Raw genomic sequence first — 18221 nt, forward strand, 5'->3', positions numbered from 1 at the left:
CAGCGTGTGGCTTAATGCATATCTGCATACACACAGCCCCCACACATGGCTCGTGCACACTTGCACATGCACAGCCCCTGCACACACATATGCACAGGGCCACGGATCCCTTCCTCCTGCACTCACTGCATATCCCCATCCCCCGCCTGACATTCAGTCTCACAGGCATTTACATACTTACACTCCACCCCAAACACAAACGAAAATGGAGCATACTTTGGAGTTAATCCCTAAGGGACGGGCTGCTCCCCCACCTGCCATGGCCAGCAGCAGAGGGACCCTGCACTAGAGCCCTAACATGTGGGCCAGGCAATGCCATTTGCCACAAATTCAATCCACAGCCTTCCAGAATGGTGGTGTCAGAGTGGGGGAGGGTGCATGGCCTTGAACAGAAGGCTGGTGGCTATGAATAAATAATGTCGGGGAGGGCGAGCGGGAGGACGCTCCCTTCATTGGAGGGGTTCTAGAGAGAAAAGCTCAGGCCTGTCATGACCCCCCTGGACTGCAGACACTCTCCAAGCTCAGCTGCTACGCCGCAGTGCCCCTCCAGCCCAGCAATAAAGCACACAGCGCTCTCAATAATTCAGCAGCTAGAGAGGAACGTGGGCAGGAGGATGCACCTCAGCAGAGGGTGGGGTGGGGGACACAGCCCCGTGCTCTGCCAGCGCTGTCTGACTCCTGATTTAAAGTGGCGGGCAGATTCTTTCTTTTCAGCAAGTACCATATGGCAGCCACCGAGGTGTGACCTGCTCTCACAAGCCTGGATCCACCCTGCCCCTCCCCCTCCCGTCCCCTCCCCTCCCCTCCCAGGACAATAGAATTCCCGTGCAGCTCCCACCTTCAGCTGAGACTGAGGATGGGAGAGATCTCCTCCTGTCTTCTTGAGCCCTGTGGGTTGTATCATCCCTTTCTATTACCAGCCTGCCCCCTTGTCCCAGGGAAAGTCTCTGGCTTGCTAAGTCCTGTCCTGCTCTGAGAAGCTTTTCTATCCCAGTCACTCCCCTTGGTGTGAACAGGAGCCTCCATTTAATTTATATCCTGGGCTGTGAGGGACGCCCCCCGCCCCCAGATACACTCTAAGTGAGCCCACATGTCGGCTGACAAGTCTGAACACACCCTGTGCACGTCACATCTTGTCAAAGAAAGCCCGAGTCAGGGTGAGCTACCTGTGCTCACGTGACCCTATATGGAGCTTTTCTGCACACAGCTGACTTACCCCAGAACTGTCAACCATACCTAGGTTGGGGGATGGTATCTGGTACCACTGACTGGGCTGAATTTCCCACAGCTGAGTCCCAGATCTTCCAACAGTTTCCATCCAAGTAGTATTTTTAGAACCACGAACCAGATTTTACATCTATTCCTATCACGTTTGGCAAAATTTTATCTCTGCTCCTCTAATGCCTATGTGATGTTTACACAATCACCGACATGAATTGTGACCGGGATGGGGCGGAGAGCAGAGCTTTGCCGCACTCGATCAAAGATTCCCCAGGAACCAGCCTGTTGCCATTCAAGCTGCTCAGATCACATCCAGCCTCAGCGCCACGCACTGCGGTTAAAGGCGGCCATCGGGAGAGCCGCTCCGGGGCTCTGTGAAGTCAGCATCCCTCCCAGACTGACGCATGGCGGTTGTTGGGCCCCCTTGACACTGATGCTCCTGGCTGCCCCTGTGCCCCAAATCTGCCACAAGAAAGACGGGTATGCTCATAAACTCCTGCCTCCACCAGCCTCTCCCCCAACATCGCAGTGTGAGCAGCTTGCTCTGCCAGTCTAGATGGAGCCCTGGGGTCCTCTGTGGCCAGTGAGTCGGCCTGAGAGAGAAAGATCTTCTGCTACCCAGTTCAGCTGTGGGTGAGAAAGGGCAGGGGCTGGGGTTCACTGAGCCCTTTTCACAGCCTGGGCAGTAGGTATCATAGCACAGGCCCTGAACTGACGCTGTCCTGACTCAGAACCGGTGCCACCCAAGCGCCCAGGCAGATTAAACTTCCTGTCCTCTTGGGAGTCAGCAAAGCAAGTGAGAGGACAGAGCCAGGAGGGAGGTCTTTGGGAGGCCAGGGGAGGAGCTCTAGAGAACAGAGCAGGTGAGTGGCAGGACAGAGAAGGGGAAGGGGAGGGTGGGGTGGGGAGAGAAGCCATAGGATGATGACAGGGCCTGAGAAGACAGGGGAGAGGGTGAAAGAATAAGAACAGAGCTGAGTAGACAGGGAGGGGTGAAGGGGTGAGGGACTAGAGAAGGGGGTAAGGAAACAGGAGAGGGGTGAGGGGACAGGGGAGGGGATGAGGGAACAGGGGAAGGGGTGAGGGGACAGGGGAAGGGGTGAGGGGGTAGGGGAGGGGTGAGGAGACAGAGTCAGGGTCTCCAAGGGAGGAGGTGAGAGCTGCCCATACATCCCACCACATGCCCTAGATGCTAGGTACTTCGAGAAGAGTTTGGTCTGCTGAGATTCCATCTTGCTTTGGTCTCACCCACCCCCCTACTACCCTCCCTCCAACTCCTGCCCTCCCCTCTGGAGTGGGTGCTTTCATTCCAGTTCACCCCGACTGTCGGGGAGGCTTTGGCTTCTGTGCACCCCTGGAATTGGTAAGACACTGGGGTTCTTGGAGATGAGCAGAATTCAGTTTGCATCTCAAGATGGACATGAACATTTGTTGAGCAGGGAGCACTGTTAATAGTTTGGGTCTAGCCTGTTCCTCAAGGGCTGATGTGCTGCAGGTTTGCTTAAGGCCCATGATGCTAGGGTGTGCTCTTTAGGGGGTTCTATTTTAGCCCTTCCCACTCTCTCCTTGGTCACTAAGGCCGAGATCTTCTCCATGACTAGCCTAGGTTGCAGGTGCAGCTACCAAAAGCAGAGAGTTAGGGTGCTCAGGCAGTCTTGGAGAGAGGAGGGGTGGGGGCAGGCTGAGGTTGGTTTGACCTCCCTCGATGATGACACCAGCAGCCTGGAGAGCCTAAAGCATGCAAGAGCACTGACAAGAGTGAGTGGACACTCTGGCCCCTGTCACCGGCCGGATGATGGTGCCCACCACGCAGACCTCCCATGAACCCAGACAAGACAGTAGACATCTTGTAGAAGGCTGCCTGAGGCTCACACTTCCTTCCTTTCTCTCCTTGGAGCCGGCGAGCAGCCCTGAGACTGATGTCCTGGTATCCTGCTCCTGCACCGTGACCCACCCACAGCTCCCAACCGGTATCAATTACTCTGCCCGAGCAGAGCGCGCCCTGACAAGCCTAGGCTCTAACTGTAATTAATACTCCGGGGAGAACACAGGCTGGTTTTGCAGCCCCTCCACACATCTGCACAGCCTTGTTCTCCTGTTCCCCCCAAATCCTGCCTCTCATGTTATAGCTCTGCTCCTCCTGTGGAGGGTATCAGCCTCCCAGCTGGGGACCTGCAGGAAGTGTGTGTGTGTGTGTGTGTGTGTGTGTGTGTGTATGACACAAGGGACCCACTCCATGTTCTGTGGTGCAGAACTGTGGAGCTAGGAGCTGATTTTCCAGCCAGAAGTACACAAAGTATATTGCTGGTATGGAGAGATGGAGGTTGGGCGCTGGGGTCAGGCATAATCAGAATTGGAGCTAACCCTTTGCCACCCACATATTTGGAGATCATTCAACAGAAAAAAAATATCTGTTTTACACACACGCACACACACACACACACACACACACACACACACACACACCTAGCACACCACGATCCGATATGACTCTGTCAGCAGAAGTCTGGGTAGTGGAGATATCTCTCAAAGGGGCAGCAGGCCAGAATGGGCAGGAAGGCGAGCCCTCTGAGTCCTCCTGATCTGCCAGCTCCTTCTACATGGCAGGGCATAGAAACTCCAGCCAAGAAGTCCACAATCACCACTGCTCAGGGACATGCTTGGCATGGAAGAAGATGTAGGCTGAAGGGAGCTGGGCTGACTCCAGGCCCCTTCTTGGCTGGCAAGGTTGTGTCCAGAGAGAGTCAAAAGGGAGGCTTCAGCCTTACCCATCTCAGACGAGGCCAGTGTGGGGGTTGCATTTGGAGGATTGGATGCTTCCCTTCCATTACATCCTACTCAGTCATATTTATGGGGGAGGGGTGGCTGGGGGTGCTGAGTAGGGTATTTACTCATTCCCTCTCTCTTCTCCTCTACTCTCCTCCCCTCTCCTCTCCTCTCTTCTCTGCTCTTCTCTCCTCTCCCCTCCCTCCTCCCTTCTCTTTTGTTGTCTTCTCCTCTACCCCTCCTTTTCTCCTCCCCTCTCTTTTGTTCTCTTCTCCCTCCCCTTCCCTCCCCTCTCCTCCTCTCCTCTCCCCTCCCCTCTCCCCTCTTCTCTTATTCTTCACGGACAAGATTCTCCTGGAGAAAAGAGTATATGACATACCCTTTGTGGGGGTCTGCACCCCAAGGCTGCAGTGTTCCATTGCCATTCTCATGGTGAAGAAGACAGAGGTGTTGGCTTCCATTCTGGGACCCCAAGTCCCAAGTGCTCTGACAGCAACACGGTCTGTCCTTTCGGATAACCTCCCACCCTAGATGACACAGGGACAGGCGGTGGCACCCCTGGGTCTGCTCACATGCACATGTATGTACCCTCTGAAGGGCCATGTGGCCACCTCACAGGTATCCACGTGTGCGAAGGAAACCTTCCATTTTTAGGCAGAGTGGAGAGTCAAGGATGCCTGTTGCCTCCTGCATGAAGTGACAACCAACCAAAGAACTGCCTTCAGCCGTGAAGACTGAGGACAGGAGGCCTGGAAGGGGCGGCTCAGGATCCCCGCTGTCCTGAGAAAGTTTTGAACCATGGTGCAGGGGTCCTGAGCAGAGGTTAGTTCTTGTACTGGCTGGAGGAAGCAAAGCCGAGAGTTAGCAGCAAGTGCCCGAAGCTGCAGGATCAGACCTGCCAAGGACAGTGCAGAAGCCCTAGACACCCTGCCCCATCCAGCACTCAGCCAAGACTCCCCACGGCTGAGGTAAGTACCACCTGAGAGAGTCTGGCAGTCACGTGGGTCAAGCACCTTATAGTCCCCGAGGCCCTAGTAATAGGGATGATTAAAGCCAGACTCAGAATCATCTCTGAGCCACTGACAATCTGGGACTAAGAATTGCCAGGGGGTCAAAGGTCAAGGGTCACATCATCTTTTAGTAGCTTAACTGCACCCAGAACAAGTCTTAGGGATATGTACAGGGATATGCCTCAGTGACTCAGATGGCAGCACCCACCTCCCACTGAGGTAAAACTGACAACATCCAACATCTAATTAAAAATTACCAGGTCTGGGGATGAACTGATAACTCAGCAGTTAAGAGCACTGGCTGCTTTCCCAGAGGTCCTAGATTTGACTTGTAGGACTCTGTAATAATCTACAACTGTCTGTAACCCCAGTTCTAGATGATCCGATGCCCTCGTCTGACCTTCATGTGTACCAAGCACGTATATGGTACAGACACGTGCAGGCAAAACACCTATATACATACAGTACAATTTATTAAAAGATTGTCATGTATGAACAGAGGCAGAAAGAAGCCCCTGAAATGAGGAGAGGCTGGCGAAGATATTAAAACAGGTATTATATTCTGTATTTCATTAGCTAATCAGGTAGAGAAGTTAGTTTTTTGTTTTTTTTTTTTTAAACAACCCATAGTAACTTTAGTTACTTTAGTTTTTTCCTGGGAGGAAAAAAATATCCGGGATGGACTGATGACGTCATCAACACCATGAGGAAAAGTAAGAAACAATGTCTCAGAGCGAGATAGGATGGAGAACCAGCTAAGAACTTGTTCTTGTACAGAGGGTGGAGAACTTCCCAGAAATCCAAACTGGTCCATATGTGGAGGAATGATGACCGTGAGCAGCTCAGCCCTAGCCGATACATCTACAGCACAACCCTTACATCTAAGGCTCAGGGGACACGGCTGAAGAGGAGCAGAAAGACTGTTAAGAGTCAGAGAATCAGGATGCTGGCTGCCAGACTTGCCGGGAACCGCCTGCGTGAAATTGCAACAATGTGGCTACCTAGACAAGACCTGAACAAGGATAGGACAGGTGGCGACAAGGATGGAGGTCTCACAACACTTCCACCCCTAGAAGAAGAGCTACACTCAATTAGCAAGTGCAGCATGGGGGAGGAAGAATTAGTCTTCCTCAGGGACAAGTTCCCTAATTGTTTATCCAATACCGGGTGGTCGGCTCTAAACACATGTACCTACAAGCAGCATTAATTCAGTGGGTCTCCGAAAGGGACAGAATATTTGAGAGGAAATGGTGAATGTTTTTAAATTTGACAAAAAAAAAAATGCAAATTCAGGGTTGGTGGGATGGTCCAGAGGACAAACGGCTTGCTATAGTTTCCTAGAAACCTCAGGTCACTGCTGGGGACCAAGGTGGAAGGAGAGAAATGTCAGAGTCATCCTTGGACCTCTGCACAAGTGTGGTGTTTATGCCCCTACCACCATCTCCACACCCACTAATAACAAATAGAATTTAAGAAACTCAAACCCACAAGTCCAAAAAGCTTCACAAACTCAGGAAACTGGGAGGAAAAGACACTTAAGTAAGTCACAATAAAAATCACTCTGGACTAGTCACAAAAGAATGTCTTCAAAGCAGCCAGAGTGAGGCAGCGAGATGGCTCAGTGGGTAGAGGTGCTTGCGGCAAAGCCTGATTACCTGAGTTCAATCCCCAGAACCTACATGGCAGGAGGAGAGGCGTCAGTTCCCACAGCTGACCTCTGATCTCCGCAGCCAAGCTATGGCATGTGTGCCAATTACAAATAAGAGTAATTAAAGTAGGGGTTGGAGAGATGGCTCAGTGGTTCAGAGCACTCCGTGTTCTTACAGAGGGAAGGGCAGAGTCCAGTTGCCAGCACTGATATTGAGCAGTTCACACCTGCCTGTAACTCTAGCCTCGGGGCATCTGACACCCTCTTCTGGCATCCAAAGGCACTTGAGTACACATGACACACATTCTGCATATACATATACATATACATACACATACACATACATACATATACATACACATACACATACATATACATAAAAATAGTATTTTCTAAAGGTAGCCAGAGAAGAAAGCTACATGGTAAGCTAAGGGAATGGTAAGATCGTAGCACCTAGACAACCCAGCAAACAGGAGGCCCTGTGGCAGTGTGAAGCAGCAACCTCCGATCTTAGCGGCAGCAGATGAAATGAAGACATTTTCAGACACTCGGTGGACTTTCTCACAGAGAGTCCAGGAAGCCGAACAGGGGCTGAGGTCCACATTGAGGTCACCCAGAATGTGAATTGCTGGAAAGAGACACCATGACCACAGCAACTCTTATAGAGGAAAATATTCACTTGGGGCTCAGAGGTTTAAACCATTAAGGCCATGGTGAGAAGCGTGACGGCACGGAGTAGACTTAGAGAGGCAGACAATGAGGGAGCTGAGAGCTCTTTATCTGGATCAGCAGGCAGCAGGAAGAGAGAGGCACTGGGTCTGGCTGGCGTGTCTGAAAACTCAAAGCCCGCCCCCAGTGACACACTTCCCCCAACCAGGCCACACTTAACAGTGCCACTCCTGATGAGTCTACAGGAGCCATTTTCATTCCAACCACCACAGTAACCCCAACCACTTAAGCAAAAGCTATCAATGGCATTGCGTAGAGTTCACTGCACACAGAAGCAAAGCGCACGGTTACAAAGGCGTGGAGGTCTGGAGGGAGACGTGAGAACATCCTCGCTTGGCTGCGGTGCGACGCAGGTGGGTTTAAACACCGGGAAGCTGACCACAGAGCAGACACACACAGGCTCGGACGTGGGGATGCTTGCCAGAAGGGCAGAGCGGAGAGCTATGGTGGAGGAAGCCAAGGACGAGGTAAAAAAACCAAACCCGGATCACTGAAGCAACACAAAAGAACACAGCAAGACAGAGACACAAAGAATAAGTGTGTGAAAAATAGAACGGTGGCTTCAAATGAAGTCACACTGATGTTTGAAAGCCGTCGATGGGACGCACCGAGTGGACAAGACAAGAAGGAAGTCGCACAAGGAAAGAAGGTGCAGCATTCCACGCTTAGTCTCCAAGAAAACTTACAAATCTGGGGCTGGGGGGATGGAGGGACTCAGAGACTAAGAGCACCGACCGACTGTCCTTGCAGGAAACTCGGGTTCGATTTTCAGCACCTACAGCATAGCCGTAAGTCCAGTCCCGGGGGATGGGATACCCTCTTCTGGCCTTCATGGACACCAGGCACACATAATGTTGCATAGATATATGTGTAGGATGTGTGTGTGTGTGTGTGTGTGTGTGTGTGATCTTAAATTAATTGGCTTGAACAGATGGCTCAGGAAGTAAAGGGCATTTTGCTGTTAGGCCTGACGACCTGAGTTTAATCTGAGACCCACATACTTGAGGGAGAGAAATGAGTGAGCAAGTGCTCAGTCCTCTGATCTCCACTCACACGCGTGTTCTAGCATGTGCATGCATGCCCTCCACTAAACAAACAAGCAAACAATATAACAACAACAACAACCTCCAGCAAGGCTGTATGAGGTAGGAAGTCGGGAGTGGGCACCGAACACTCCATCTAACAGGACGATTTATGACCTGATGTGACACCGCAAGCGTGTCAGCGTCAGCTCCCCTTCTGTCCAGCCCTACGCTGGCTGCATCCAGTGTTAAGGACCCCAGACCAGAAAGTGCGTGTTTTTCACTTCTCCCCCATAGAAAGTCACACAGAACCTGTGAAAGGTGACAGGAGCCAGCAGCCATGGAGTTCAGCAAGGCTGCAGACACAAGATCAATACATGAAGCACAGAAGAATTTGATCTCTGAAGCTGCTGCCCCGCCGCTGCCGCCGTCCCTGGAGCTGGGCCGGAAAAAGCCACTGAGGTAGCAGAGAAGTGGGACTCGGGGAGTGGGTGTGCCGGGACACACACCGGCGCCAAAGGCTGTGCTACTGAGAGACGGAGGAGCAGTGTTCCAAGTGTGGACACAGACCTTGTGTCAGACACGGGGTGTGGGGGAAGGGGAGGCTCACTGGTGTTGGACGTCAGTGATCCAGGGTGAGCCTGCTTGAAATCCTAGCAGGGTGTTCTTTTTTTCTTAGCAGAATTTACGTAGTAGCTCTAAAATTCACAGGGAAATGTAAAGTGTCTGCACGAGTCAGTACAACTTTAAAATATTGTTAAGGTGAGCTCACACAAGGCTATAGTTTTGCAAATACCCAGTGTCCTTTGAACATAATCCCCCCATACCCTGCTACCCTAACACATCCCAGCAGTCCACTGTAGTAATTTTCTTCATTTACATTTATTTATTTACTGCTGGACATGGTGAGGCCAGCTTGGCCAACACAGAGAGTTCCAGGACAACCAAGGCTACACAGTGAGACCCTATCTCAGAAAGCTTCGTGTGTGTGTGTGTGTGTGTGTGTGTGTGTGTGTGTGTGTGTGTGCCCACGCACATGCACACATACACGCATACACGTACATGCGCGCGCGCACACACAACTAGAGTGCATATGAGCTCCTGTGGAGGTCAGAGGACAAGGTACAGGAGTTGCTTCCCTTCTAGCACGGGGTTCCTGGGGATGGAACTCAGGGGTCAGCCTTGGTGGCAGTGCCTGCCCCCACAGAGCCATCTGGCAGGCTCTTCCTTTCGCCTTCCTGTTACCTGAACATGTATGAGTTTCTACAGAAAACCCAGGACTCCTGAGTAGAAGAAATCTGACTTAATGTGGTTAATATTCCCACACCATTTTTGCTTGTTTGCTGAAGACAAGGTCTCACTCTATAGCTCAGTCTGGACTGGAATTCGTTATCCTCCTGCCTCAGCCTCATAGGCTCTGAAAGTACCAGGTCTGGCAACGATGCAAGTCTGGCAGAGATCAAAGAGCCCAGGACATCTTATAAAGCACTGTTCAGCTTGAGACACCCCAGTCACAGGAGCAGGGCTCCCTGACTCCATTCTGATTGGAGGATGGTGAGTGTGGCCTAAGCACTCGGCTCCACAGACAGCCTGTGAGGCCTGGTAAAGGCCAGTTTCCACATGGACTCTTCCTCATTGTGCAGGACCGACGAGGGAACCAGGGGGTATCTTGGGGCAAAATCAGCACAAAAGACATTACAAGTTCACCTTAGGAACTCACACTGCTCCTGAATCTGATGACACTCTTTTGTTTTGTTTTTTTAAGTTCTGACATGCAGAAACATTTGAGGCTCTTGCCACATGCCATCTGCTGAGCTTGAATGCTCCCCATGTGGAAATTAATTACCATAGTAACAGCATCAAGATGTGATTAGACCATAAAGGCTCCACCCTCCACGGGAGGGGGGAGAATTAGTGACATTCTAAAAGGGGGAGTTGGGGGGCTGGGGAGCTGGCTCAGTGGGTCGTACAATAGCTTACAAACAAGAGGGTCTGAATTTGATACCCCCAGCAACCACATAAAAGCAGGGTGTGGTGGCAGGTGACTCTATTCCCTTAGGGGAGCACAGACTTTGGGAGCAAGATGGACAGCCCATTTAGCCAATCACTGAGCACTAGGTTCAATGAGGGACTATCTTAAAAAACAAAGCAGAAAAAGACAGTACAAGACTAATGTTGACCTCTGACCTCCACATGTGTGCTTTGGGGTATGTGGGGTCTGCATGTACACATGAATACATATGTATAACGCACACAAACACATCCCGAACCCCAAGTACAGGACCAAGGTGCCTGCTTTTTTCTCTTGCCTTATGACATCTGTTAACTCAGCAGTAATGCCCTCCCTGGGTGCCAGCACCTCAACATCGTATGGCAACCCGAGCTGTGAATTGGTCAGTTTGTCTCTTAAAAATATTTATTTTTATTTTGTGTGTATAAATGTTTGCCTGATGCCTACGGAGGCCAGTAGAGGGCGCTGGATCTCCTGGAACTGGAGTTGTAGGCAATTATGTCTACAACTCACCATGTGCATGCTGGGAACTGAACCTGGGTCTTGGGCAAGAGTAGGTGCTCTTAATTGCTGAGCCATCTCTTCGGCCCCTTCCCTTTTTACGAAACAGGGCCTCACGTAGCCCAGTGTAGCTTCAAACTCAACAAGTAGCAGAGGGTGACCTTGAATTTCTGATTCCCTTGGCTCCATCCCCAAGTCGAAGGATTTCAGGTGTGGACCACGTATGGGGATGGAACCCACAACCACGTGCACTGCAGACAAGCACTCTGTCTGCTGAGCCTCATCCGGGCTTCATTTGTTCTCTTTTTGCACTGTCCAGCGCCAGGTACTTTGTGACTGAGGCACCACTGGCTCCACCTCGACCTCAGGCCCAAGAGCGCAACAACAGGAAGCCCCGCCCCAGACCCAGGAGCTCGCCAGCAGGAAGCCCCACCCCCAGGCGCACGGGTGTGTGGTAGGAGGTGGGGGTGGGCTGAAAAGTCACAACTTCGAATTTTGCTCACAACCAATCTCCATCCTTTGGACAACATCCCTCCCCCACTTCAAGCAATTTTTTTTTTTTTTTTTTGACACTCTATGAAGCAGAGGAGTTGCTGGTGGAGGGCGAGCCGAGAAGAGCATCAGGTGATTTAGCCCTCTCACAATGTCCGGCCTCTTAGTGAGGGTTAGCACCGGGAACTGAGCTGGCTTCACAGTTCCCAGCTCCAGACTAGGTCTGGGAGAGGAGTTAGACAGTGGAATCTAAGACTGTGCAGCCCGGGGGATGGGGAGGGGGTGGAATGGGGAGTGAGTGAGGGGTGGGGCCAGGAAGGATCGGACATTGTTTCTTGGGCAGGTCGGAGTTGTCTAAGAACAGCTGAGCTATTGTCCAGCTCTTTTAGGCTTCCCTGACTTTGAGCCTCCTTCCTCACAAAATTCAAGCCCATCTCCCGGGGGACGAGAGAGGAGATGTCCAAATTTCCCTGCCATCCCCCAATCTTTCCCTCCCTCTAGCCAGTGGGAAACCCCAGCAATTCCTGGCGCTCACCATCAGCAGCTCCTGAGATGTTCAACATGCTCATATCTGTCAAAAACCATTCAGGAAGAAAAGAGAAAGTCTTAATACCTTTTATTCAGCCAATTTTCCCGGAGGCGCTCTGGGCTCTCTAAGAAAAGAGAAAGAGAAAGCAGAGAGAATTACAATCAGCCTGGCCCATGTGCATCTGGAAGCCCGGTGATGCTAGCTCCGGGGGAGGAGAAGGGGAAGGGGGAGGCGGGAGCACCCTCTCCCGGGAGGAGGAAGCCTGCCCAGGTGAGAAGGGTTCCGCAGCGGTGCAAGCTTAGCCGGAAGTCAAGGTATCATTTAGCATTCGAAGGGAAACAAGCAGGGGCTGTCACCCGCCCTTCCTAAACTTCTGTCTCCTGAGACTCTGAGATGTTTCTGTTGTTCCTTTTCTTCAGTTGCCCACACCCTCCCCTGCCCCCGCTCTAAGCGATCCACAAATGCCCAATCTGTGGATGGTTAAACAGGGTATTGATTCCCAATTTGGGCTTCTATTGCTAGATATGCGAGGTATGAGGAGTATGCAGGTCACTGTCCCTGTGTGACCATCTTATGCAAATTAATCCCAAAACCTGCGGAAGGAAGGACAGCTAATATCGGCATATCCGTGATCTACAAGCAACCACTGTGCGGTGTTTGAAGTCAGGTACAGCTTCTGGTAGCTTCCATCAGCAGGAGTGATTTGGAACTAAAGATAGACAGTTGTGGACCATGTTCATTCACAGACCTGTAGCCAAACATTCACAGCGGGAATTCATGGGCTGAGGGGTTCGCACCTGTTCTGGTCCCCAACTCCACCACCTCAGGAGGATACTTGGGAGCTTAGAAATAAACTGAATGTGTGTGTGCACACGAAACTTGTGTATGTGTGCACACACACACCTCGATGTGTGTACATGTGTGCATGTGCCTGTGTGTGTGTGTGTGTGTGCATGCATTTGTATATCTGCAAGTGTACACACTGTGGATTCTTTGCTGCTGAATGTAGGTTTTCCTCGTGTATTTTTATGAAGTCTCAAAATTACCTTTGCACACAGTTTTGGAACACTTGTGATCATAGTCTCGAACAGGCCCAGCAGTTGGTACTTCAGCTCTTTTCCGAAGCATGGGTCAGAGCATCCACAGTGTTACACTGCCATCTCCACTTCCTGCTTCCAAAATGTTCCTACCTCTTCCAAAAGCCTATCTCTCTCTCTGTGTGTGTGTGTGTCTGTGTGTGTTGTTTCTGTTTTAACTTTTATATGTGTGTTGGTATTTTGCCTGCTTGTCTGTATGTATACCACATGTGTGCAGAGTCTTCAGAGGCCAGAAGAGGGTGCCGGATCTTCTAAAACTGGCGTTACAGACTGTTGTGGGCCACTTGGTGCGGATTCTGGGAACAGAATCCTGCTCTCTGCAAAGGAAGGAAGTTTTTGGGCTGCAGATGATCCTCTGCTTATCCAGAGGCTTAGGTCGGACCCTAGCATTCATCCATAATGTCAGTTCTGGGGGCTCTGACGTCCTATTATGACCTTCTGAGGTCTGAGGCATGTGGTGGTTTGAATAGGTTTGGCCCCCACAGATTCATATGTTTGAATGCTTGGCCACAGAGAGGCGTTATTAGGAGGTGTGGCATTGTTGGAGGGAGTGTGTCATTCTGTAGGTGGGCTTTGAGGTCTCCTATGCTTAGGCTCCACATAGTGAGGAGGAGAGCCTCCTCCTGGCTGCCTTTGGATCAAGATGTAGAACTCGCAGCTCCTCAAGCACCATGCCTGTCTGCTGCTGCTGTGCTTCCCCCAATAATGGACTGAATCTCTGAAACTGTAAGCCAGCCCCAATTAAATATTTGCCTTGATAAGAGTTGCCTTGGTCATGGTATCTCTTCACAACAATGAAACCCTAACTAAAATAAGGCATGTGCATGATACACATATATACACGAAGGCAAACATATAGTAAAAGAAATAAATATAAAAATAAAATAAAAACATTAAAAGCACTGTGTGTCCTTGTCTACTAAACCATAGCTCCAGCCCCTGTACATGGATTTTTTTTTTTTTTAATTTAACAGAAGAAAGATGAAGTGAAGCACTTTTGGGCTGAAAGATAGTTGGACTGAGCATCTTTCTTGAGCTCTAGAAAAATCACCACCATTATCTCTATCCACACTGCCATAAAGAGAAGGTGGCTGTGGGCATTTATTTTGCATAGGCATGCCTCAGCCAGCCCTCTCCACAGCCACAGACGGAGGGCCCTTTCTTCCTCTTCCTACTTTTCATAAGAAAAAAGCTGAGGTTCAAATCGATATTACACCAGCTCCATCCTCCACTATGACTCCACCCCCAAGCACTGTGGCCCCACCCCCAAGCACTGTGACCCCACCCCCAAGCACTGTAGCTTTAGAAAGTAGGACGGAGCATCCTTTTTCATGGGAAATAAGAATGAAAATGGGGTTGGCTGACTCCCTACTGGTAATGCCTGGCTGTTTCATAAGCAACCCGCCTAAAAGTCACAGGGCTGTGGTCCAAGGGGCAGCTGGATTTGAACTAGACATTGGGAAGGCCATTGCTGAGGAGGTCCCCCCAGGTACAATGTCAAAGGCTGCTTTGGCTCTTGAAGTGTTTTCTTGTTGAAGTGACTTGGTGGGGCAGATGTGTTGGAAGGCACTTCGAAGAGAGCCATCCATTTTGAAACAAGATGGATGGGTTGAGCGGCTCTCACCGATTGCTGCTCTTTCAAGCCCAGGGGCTAGTCTCAGTGCTGACTGAATTAATTCATAAGGGGACTTATTCTCCCAACTCAGTATGATTTCGCTCCACTCACGAGAGCCCTGAGACACAGACATGGCGAGGGAGCTGGGTCTGCAGCCACAGCTCGAGAAAGGGAAGGCCCGCTGCCCTGCTGGGGTTGTGTGAAGTCAGGACTGACAGGAAAGCTGGGGATGACAATCTCCTTTTCCCTATACCCCTTTCCCTCAGCCAGCTTCCCCCATACCTGCGCCCGATCCCTGGGAGCTCCCTGGTCCTGGGATTCCCAGTCTCTGGGCAGCAGGGCAGGGATGAGCAAGGCCAAGTGCCCTGCTGTCCTGGGCCTGACTGTCCAGTTCCGAGCCGCTCACACTACGAAACCGCTGCACCTGTCTCATGGCTCTCGCTTAGTCAAATATTTCAAACCAACTATTTGGCGCATGTATATGGACCCAGGATACACCGCGAAACCTGGAGGCTGAAACCCTTCTCCATCTCTCAAAAGCCTCTGCATCTCTTAAGCAGCAAGACTTGACGGGAACAGGGAGGCTGCTGAGCCAAATGCTTCCACCAAATATGGCGGCTGGGTTCATTTTCCTAGTTCCTAGACATAGCCTGTTTGTTTTCCTTCCTTTAGCCAAATCTCCAGAGTCACAGAATTTTCCGTTTTCTCTGGATACCATGATGCCCAGGGAGGAAGTTGGTCCCACACAGAGCTAGCCTCTAAGCCACACGAGGACACGGGGTCTTGCTGTGTTAGACTGAATGTGGGTTCCAGCCTTTCTCCACCCTGAACTTTGCATAGCCCACCTTTTGGCAGGCCATTGTACCACCCCACCCTGCTTGTCTGTCCTGCCTGCCTGTTCCTGGGAAGGGAGAGAGCAGGGTGTAGCCCTATGCACCTCACTGACCATGTTCCAGTGTGTGGACAGTGCTTGGCTTTGCTGGTGGGTGACTCTCTCAGCCACTCACAAGACTGACAGTTGTGGCCATTGTTGCCTCAGTGAGTCGTGTCCAAGGGCAGCTGTCTCCCGGGGAAGTCTTGGGGCTGCAGACTTCTAGCTCGTGGCAGTTGCAGAAGCAGGGACAGACCCAGCAGTGGAAGTGGTGGAACTGGTTTCATCTTCCCTGTTGGGGGGTGGGGGTGGGGGGCATCTTCTCCCTTTTGCCTGAACCCACACACCCAGCCAGACCCAGCAGCAAAGGCAACAGAAGCCACTCCCATCTCTGACCAGGGATCTGTGTGGGACTCAAGTGTCTATGAGGCCTTAGAGGGACAGCTTGGGCTCCAACTCCCTTGCTGCAGTGGAGCAGATGTATGTGACACCCTTGGGTACTGTCCCCTTTGCTGCTCTGAAGTAGATTTATGTGGGGCTCTGTGAGTTACTGAAGTTGGCAGCGAGACCCTCCTGCAGGGGTGGACCCAGGAGCCTCTGCCTCAACTGTCACAGGCTGTTCAACAGGCCTCTCCCTAATGATCCTGAACCCTTTTAGGTGAACAAGCTGCCTGGAGGCTGTAGAAGGTACGTACAAACCTTGTGTGATGCTTTGGGTTTTATTAAACGATCCATTTCTGCTTGCTCCCTAAGGGGAACGGGAGGTGAAGGGCGCAATTTTATAAATAAAAAATTAACCGGGGGTGGCTTAACTACAACTTTGGATGGTGGTGATCATCGTGATGGAGGGTGAGGAGCTACTGTTTTCCTTTCCTATTGAGGAGAATTTCACTGGTAGATACCTGGAAGCAGGTGTGGAAGGGAAGGGGAAGGGGAGGGTTTGGAGGGATGGGTGGAGGGAGGAGGAAGAAGAGAGGAGAGGGGAGGAGAGGAGGGAGACAGTCAGGGAGCAGAAGGGAAAAGATGAGAGGTCCCTCACTTGTGGCCCTGTTCCATTACCAGGGACATTGGGAGTTGTTGAGGTTTCTGGCTACCAGAGGCTACCAGCTCTGAGCACACAGTTGCATATGGGTCTATAGGACAGTCATCAGAGCAGTAGGGATTTGAGGATCCCAGCCTCTTCTGTAAGGAAGCCCAGTAAGATTCAACAATCCAGTGGTCCCCCAATTCTATATCCATCTCCCTCCAGGTCCCTCCAGGTCTCCAGCTTTCCTAGTTCACTTGAATGGACAGTCCTGTGTAATAATGGGGCCCACAAGAGCTCCGGCTGATGCCACTCAACAGGGCCAGGGCCTGGGCCCTTCTGAGACCACACTATTAATGAAATCATTATGCGGTGGGTGCTAGAATCATTCCAGTTTCTAAATGACAAATCGAACACTCAGCCAGGTGGAGCAGCTCGCCCAGGCTCCACAGGCTGTGTAGGGCAGAGCTTGGTTTCCTCTCTTACAGATGCTCACTCTGGGCTGCGTGGGTCTTGCCAATACGGAGCCTGCAGCATCCACTTTGTGTGGAGAGTAGACCTGCCTTCTCATGGGACAGATTCTGCATTCAACCTGATCATTACTGGCTCCATCTCTGATCACTGTGGGCCTAGGATGCGAGCGGCCTCGGTACCCAGTACAGCCTGCAACCTTTCTGCTTGCAACAACCCCTGGCTGTCTTTACTTTGAGCATCTGAAGGCAGCTGGTTCTTCTGCTAGCTTGGACTCTCTCTGCAAGACCTGAGTGCTTTAACTGGTGGCTGTTGTGTAGGCTGGAGGAGCTGGATGTTGTCAACGGCTGCTGCTGCGTGTGAGGTTCTATTGGAGGGATGAGGCCAGCTGGCATCTCGGACCCCCATTTCTCTTTTGTACCCACTGAGCCAAACACAAACCTGTGGATGGATGAGAGCTTACTAATCACAGTGGCAGGTGGGGAGCAGCTGAGGGGAGCTAACAGTTTCTAATCTACATCACGAATACTGCTGTGGACTGTATCCAGCCCTCACCACCAAGGCCCAGCACAGGGCCATCTCAAGTCTGCAGGTGTCCCCTCGTCCTTCCACACATGGATGAGGTGGATACCAGCCAGCTGTTCTGGGCAGGAGGGTGTCTCTCACACAGAACCCCAGACTGTGACCTTATTTGGAAATGTGGTCTTTCTAGTTGTCACTGCTTAGGTTGACACTGACTCAGGGTGAGCTCCACTCTAATGACCAGTGTTTTTACAAGAAGAGGAGATGACACAGAGACTCTTACACAGGAAGGTGGAGGGAGAGGCTCGGTGATGTGCCTATGAATGGAGGAAGGAAAGACGACACCATCCAGAGGGGCTGGCGGAGTCTAGGAAGGCTCTTCCCTCCGAGCCCTCAAATCAATCTAGTCGCGCCCAGCCTCTGCTCTACCATCTGCCTTTCTTTGTAGCTTCTGGGTCTAGACCTGGGAAGAAAAACATTTCTTCTAGTTAAGTCACCCAGTTTTTGCTCGCTTGTCATGGACAGCCTCCTGGTGAACCCCTTTAATGGGAAGCTACTTAGGAGCTGTTTCTGATGGAGCAGGAGCCAGGCACCACGACAGCCATACCAGAGCCCCAGAAAAATGTCCTCTATGTGGACTTTTTTCTATTATGGAACAACACATGCAATGTCCAGTGTTGTACCCATTTCCG

This window comes from Micromys minutus, assembly GCF_963924665.1.
Source record: "Micromys minutus genome assembly, chromosome: 10".
NCBI lineage: Eukaryota > Metazoa > Chordata > Mammalia > Rodentia > Muridae > Micromys > Micromys minutus.